Genomic DNA, 6,867 nt, shown 5'->3' on the forward strand with positions numbered 1-6,867 from the left:
TAGACATTACTATAAGTAGTCCTCCCCTCACCAGCCTCCACTGGTGCTGTCAGTAATTGTCAACTCTGACAGTAGTGCTGTCAGAGTTGGAAGGAGAGAAAGGGGGGGGAGCGCCATCCTGTGGCAGAATAACTCTGTTTCTCTTCTCTGTAGACATTCTCCAGTCTGCATGAGAGTGTATGAATGTATTTCTGTGTTATGAGAGATACCTGGAACAACCTGGAGAGAACACAGCATTATATCAGGACCTATAGACACCTGAAGAGAACACAGCATTATATCAGGACCTATAGACACCTGGAACAACCTGGAGAGAACACAGCATTCTATCAGGACCTATAGACACCGAGACCAACCTGGATATAACACAGCATTATATCAGGACCTATAGACACCTGGAGAGAACACAGCATTATATCAGGACCTATAGACACCTGGACCAACCTGGATAGAACACAGCATTATATCAGGACCTATAGACACCTGGACCAACCTGGAGAGAACACAGCATTATATCAGGACCTATAGACACCTGGAACAACCTGGAGAGAACACAGCATTCTATCAGGACCTATAGACACCGAGACCAACCTGGATATAACACAGCATTATATCAGGACCTATAGACACCTGGAGAGAACACAGCATTATATCAGGACCTATAGACACCTGGACCAACCTGGATAGAACACAGCATTATATCAGGACCTATAAACACCTGGAGAGAACACAAACATAATATCAGGACCTATAGACACCTGGACCAACCTGGAGAGAACACAACATTATAACAGGACCTATAGACACCTGGACCAACCTGGAGAGAACACAACATTATATCAGGACCTATAGACACCTGGACCAACCTGGAGAGAACACAGCATTATATCAGGACCTATAAACACCTGGAGAGAACACAACATTATAACAGGACCTACAGACACCTGGACCAACCTGGAGAGAACACAGCATTATATCAGGACCTATAGACACCTGGACCAACCTGGAGAGAACACAGCATTATATCACATGTGTTACTCATCTCTGCTGTCCTGCACCTGACACCTCTGCACCAGCTACACCCAGACATTTACAGAATAACGCACCTTCTAAATCGAGTCAGCAGGAGCAGACAACCCCACTTTGGCGGTCGAGGAGCGCGTCCAGCAGCATGCGACCATGTTGCAACGTCTCGGCACCCCCATGGATCCCGTGAAGGAGATGATGGACCGATTGGAGAGAGTTCTGCCAGCACCTCCACCGGCACCACTACAACAGGCACCACAGTTCACCCCTCCTTCACCTGGTCCCAGTGGGATTCGGCTTGTGCTCCCGAGGGAGTATGATGGGACGGCTGCCGGATGCCAGGGGTTCCTATTCCAGCTAGAACTCTACCTGGCGACCGTCCACCCAGCTCCTTCGGGACATGAGAGCGTGTCCGCCCTCTTCTCCTGTCTCTCAGGGAAAGTCCTGGAGAGGGCCAACGCCATATGGGAAAGCCCTGGAGAGGGCCAACGCCGTATGGGAAAGCCCTGGAGAGGGCCAACGCCGTATGGGAAAGTCCTGGAGAGGGCCAACACCGTATGGGAAAGTCCTGGAGAGGGCCAACGCCGTATGGGAAAGTCCTGCAGAGGGCCAACGCCGTATGGGAAAGCCCTGGAGAGGGCCAACGCCGTATGGGAAAGTCCTGCAGAGGGCCAACGCCGTATGGGAAAGTCCTGCAGAGGGCCAACGCCGTATGGGAAAGTCCTGCAGAGGGCCAACGCCGTATGGGGGGAAGGAGAAGCGGTGTAGGACCATTACGCAGAGTTCACCCGCCTGTTCGGGCAGTTTTCGACCACCCGCCTGAGGGTACGGCGAACATGGAACATGGAACATGTGGAGCATGTGTTCCAGTTGAGGCAGGGGACGATGAGCGCACAGGAGTTCGCCTCTGACTTCCGGACCCTGGCAACCAGCGCAGGATGGAACGACTAGGCCCAGATCGATCACTACCGGTGCAGTCTGCCCTAGGACGTCCGTCGGGAGTTGGCCTGCAGGGACAACACTCTCAGGTTGGACCAGCTGGTGGAGCTGTCCATCCGGCTGGATAATCTGCTGGCTACACGCGGATGTCCCGGATCGGAGCGTGTAAGTTCCATCCCCCAGCACCACTGCTCCAACGCCCATGGAGCTGGGAGGTGCTGCGCTTAGGGCGATCGGAGGAGGGGCCGTTCCCTGTACCATCTGTGGCCACAGAGGTTACACTGCTGGTCGATGCTGGGGAGGTTCCTCTGGGAGTCGAGGCTGCAGGCAGGGCACTCTCGTGTCACCCCAGGTGAGTCGGCACCAGGCTCACTCAGAGCCCCCTGTTGATCGCATGTTTTTTAAATATATTTTCCTGGGTTTTCCCCGCATTCCCAGCATAAGGCGCTCATAGATTCCAGCGCAGATGGGAATTTTATTGAAAGAGCATTTGCCCATAGTTTAGGGATCCCCATTGTTCCTGTGGGTATTCCCTTCCCTGTGCACGCCTTAGATAGTCGACCATTAGGGTCAGGGCTAACTAGGGAGGCCACCGCACCACTGGGCATGGTTACGCAGGAGGGTCACAAGGAGAGAATTAGTCTTTTCCTTTTTGATTCTCTTGCGTTTCCCATGACCCCACTATTTCGTGGCAAGAGAGGGCTCTCAAGGGGTGGTCACGAAAGTGCTCGGGGAGGTGTGTAGGGGTTTCCGTCGGTGCAACTACGGTGGAAAGTTGAGACCAGGTCTCCACCGTGCACATCCCCTCTGAATATGCCGATTTGGCTCTCGCCTTCTGTAAGAAGAAGGCGACTCAATTACCACCCCATCGACGGGGGGATTGTGCGACTCCCAGGAGTCACGTGTATCCCCTGTCACAGGAGGAGACGGCGGCTATGGAGACACATGTCTCCGAATCCCTGGGGTAGGGGTACATTCGGCCTTCCACTTCACCTGCCTCCTCAAGTTTCTTTTTTGTGAAGAAGAAGGATGAAGGTCTGAGCCCGTGCATTGACTATCGAGGTATCAACCAAATCACTGTGATAGAGTCAATGCACATGGCGTTCTTCTTCACAAAATTGGATCTCAGGAGCACTTACAACCTGGTGCATAACCAGGAGGGGGATGAGTGAAAGACTGCATTTAGTACCACCTTAGGGCACTGTGAGTACCTCATGCCATACGGGTTGATGAATGCTTCATCAGTCTTCCAGGCATTTGTAGATGAGATGTTCCGGGACCTGCACGGGCAGGGTGTAGTGGTGTATATCGACGACATTCTGATATACTCCGCAGCATGCACTGAGCATGTGTCCCTGGTGCACAGGGTGCTTGGTCGTCTGTTGGAGCATGACCTGTACGTCAAGGCTGAGAAGTGCCTGTTCTTTCAGCAGTCTGTCTCCTTCTTAGGGTATCGCATTTCAGGGGTGGAAATGGAGAGTGACTGCATTTCAGCCGTGCGTAATTGGCCGACTCACACCACGGTAAAGGAAGTGCTGCAGTTTCTAGGGTTTGCTAACTACTACCGGAGGTTTATCTGGGGCTTTGGTCAGGTAGCGGCTCCCATTACCTCACTGATGAAAGGGAAGACCGGTGCGCCTGCAGTGGTCGGCTGAGGCGGACAGGGCTTTGGTCAGGTAGCGGCTCCCATTACCTCACTGCTGAAGGTGGGACCGGTGCGACTGCAGTGGTCGGCTGAGGCGGACAGGGCTGTTGGTCACCTGAAGGCTCTGTTTACCTGGGCTCCTGTGCTGGCTCATCCGGATCCCTCTTTGGTGTTCATAGTGGAGGTGGCTAGTCCGAGGCTGGGATAGGAGCTGTGCTCTCTCAGCGCTCGGGTACGCCACCAAAGCTCCGCCCCAGTACTTTCTTTTCGAAGAAGCTCAGCCCGGGGGAGCAAAACTATGATGTGGGGGACCGGGAGCTGTTGGCTGTTGTCAAGGCTCTGAAGGCGTGGAGACATTGGCTTGAGGGGCTAAAGACCCTTTTCTGATCTGGATTGACCACCGCAATCTGGAGTGGTGAGGAGACTGAACCCTCACCAGGCAAGGTGGGTCATGTTCTTTACCCGTTTTGTTTTCACCCTGTCCTACCGACCAGGTTCCCAGAACGCCAAGGCACACGCACTGTCCCGGATGTATGACACAGAGGAGCGGTCCATGGATCACACTCCCATGCTTCCGGCCTTTTGCTTGGTGGCACCAGTGGGGTGGGAGCTGGACACGGATATTGAGCGGGCATTACGCACAGAGCCCACTCCTCCCCAATGTCCAGCTGGGCGTCTGTACGTTCCGTCTGCTGTCCACGACCGTTTGATCTATTGGGCCCACATGTCACCCTCCTCTGGTCATCCTGGCATCGGTCGGACAGGAACGCTGTCTTAGTGGGAAGTACTGGTGGTCCACCTTGGCCAAGGACGTGAGGGTTTATGTTTCCTCCTGCTCGGTGTGCGCCCAGTGCAAGGCCCCTAGGCACCTGCCCAGAGAGAAGTTACAGCCCTTACCCGTTCCATAACGGCCGTGGTCGTACCTATCGGTGGCTTTCCTCACGGATTTTCCTCCAACACAGGGCAACACCACAATCCTGGTCGTGGTGTTTCGGTTCTCTAAGTCCTGCCGTCTTCTTCCTTTGCCCGGTCTCCCTACGGCCCTACAGACTGTGGAGGCCCTGTTTACACACGTCTTCCAGCACTACGTATATAGTGTCGGATCGAGATCCCCAGTTCACGTAAAGGGTCTTCAGGGCGTTCATGGAACGTCTGGGGGTCTCGGTCAGCCCTTACCTCGGGTTTTCACCCCGAGAGTAACGAGCAGGTGGAGAGAGTAAACCAGGATGTGGGTGGTTTCTGCGGTCTTATTGCCAGGGCCGGCACCTTGGCATTAGATCCAGATCGAGGCTCCTGCAGTGACGAATGGTTTATGTGCTCAGAGGAGACCTGGGACGCCACTCATGTGCACCTGCAACGGGCCATGAGGCGTCAGAAGGCCAAGTGCTGATCGCCAACCGCAGTGAGGCCCCGGTTGTTCTGGCTCTCGACCCGAAACCTGCCCCACCACCTGCCCTGCCGGAAGCTGGGTCCCCAGCGGTTTGTGGGTCCATTCAAAGTCCTGAGGAGACTGAACGAGGTTTGCTACAGGTTACAGCTTCCCCCAGATTACTGTATTAACCCCTCGTTCCATGTGTCTATCCTCAGGCCGGTGGTTGGCATGTTCCCATCCAGGAGTCTGAGGTGCGGGAGGTTCCTCCGCCCCCTCTGGACATCGAGGGGCCCCGGCGTATGTTGTTTGAGCCATACTGGACTCAGTATGGGGCCTTCAGTACTTCGTGGAGTGGGAGGGGTACGGTCTGTAGGAGGAGAGGTGCTGGGGTGCCGGTGGAGGACGTTTTGGACCCTTCATTGCTGTGGGATTTCCATCGTCCCCATCCGGATCGCCCTGCGCCTCTTCCTTCGGGTCGTCCCCGAGGTCGGTTTTTGTCAACACGCGGCTCGGGGGTGGTACTGTCACAACTTCCGCCGAAGTCAGTCCTCTCCTTGTTCAGGCGGCATTCGGCGGTCAACGTCACCTGCCTTCTAGCCATGGCCTATCCACTTTTCATTTTCCATTTGTATTATATTTGCTTTTACACACCTGGTTTCAATTCCCCAATTATTGTGGTAAAGAATGGTAACGAACATCTAGCCACTCGAGAGCGCCCTTACCTGCTGATCTATATATTACGTCTCCGTGGTCTAGCATGGGTAGGATGGTCATTTGAATCAGGGATAGTTTGGCAGCTGAGGGGAAAGCGGAATGAGTACGATCAAGTCAAGAATTGAACTTTAGCCTGCAGCTTTGATATGTGCTGAGAGAGAAGGACAGTGTACCATCTTGTCAGCTGTTCCCGCTCCCCCCTCTCTGGTGCTCTCGAGCGGGCGCCAGGCTGTTTTGTTCCCTGCATTGATGTCGTATTAAACAACATAATAACTCTAAATCATTCAGGAATAAGCAGCTATGAAGCTTAAGAAGTATTGAAAATGTATTATTTAGGGTTTATATTAAGTTATATTAAGCTATTATGCTTTACTCCACTCCAGCCGACGCTTTTAAAATTGCGCATTAGGCTCGTCCATGGAAACCACAGGAGGTTGGTGGCACCTTAATTGGGCGAGAACGAAGTCATTTTTATGTGGTTGTTACCTGCCATTTGGTTTCCACTGGACATTGGTACACTGGACATTTGTTTCACTGGACATTTGGTTTCACTGGCCATTTGGTACAACTGGCCATTTGACTCTGAACTTGATGGGCTGATAAAACCCATGGTGTGCCAGTAAGGCTAGCCAATTAGATAAGTTAGTTAATGTTAGAGACTGTTGTGTTGTGTTTTGCTGTGTTGGTATCTATTTCCCTTTGAGAGCAGGGCTGTAGCCTGGGTCAACATTTTATGGTTGCTGATAAGAAACACGTGGTTGGCATTTATTACCCTCAGAGCACTTAAGAAGAAGAAAAGGGCCGTGTTTGAATACCCATACTAGCGTACACCATACTTAAACTGCATACTATGGTACTCATCTTCGCATTACTATTTAGCACGTACCATTTTGTATGCAGTATAGGGCCCTACAGTGGAGGTTGTCATAATACCCATAAAAACTTGCGGTCAAACAGGGAAATGCAGGGAATACGCCTTAGTTAACCCTTTAATTCCACCTCCCACACATGCGGTGACCTCACCTGGTTTAAATTATATTTTGAGAGACAATATCTCTCTCATCGTCACACATAGGTTTAGCTCCACTGTATTCACATCCGACCATACTTTGTCTGTGCATTATGCCTTGAATCTATTATACCGCGCCCAGAAACCTGCGCCCAGTTCTCT

This window comes from Oncorhynchus kisutch, unplaced genomic scaffold (genome assembly GCF_002021735.2).
Source record: "Oncorhynchus kisutch isolate 150728-3 unplaced genomic scaffold, Okis_V2 Okis01b-Okis20b_hom, whole genome shotgun sequence".
In the NCBI taxonomy this organism is placed as follows: domain Eukaryota; kingdom Metazoa; phylum Chordata; class Actinopteri; order Salmoniformes; family Salmonidae; genus Oncorhynchus; species Oncorhynchus kisutch.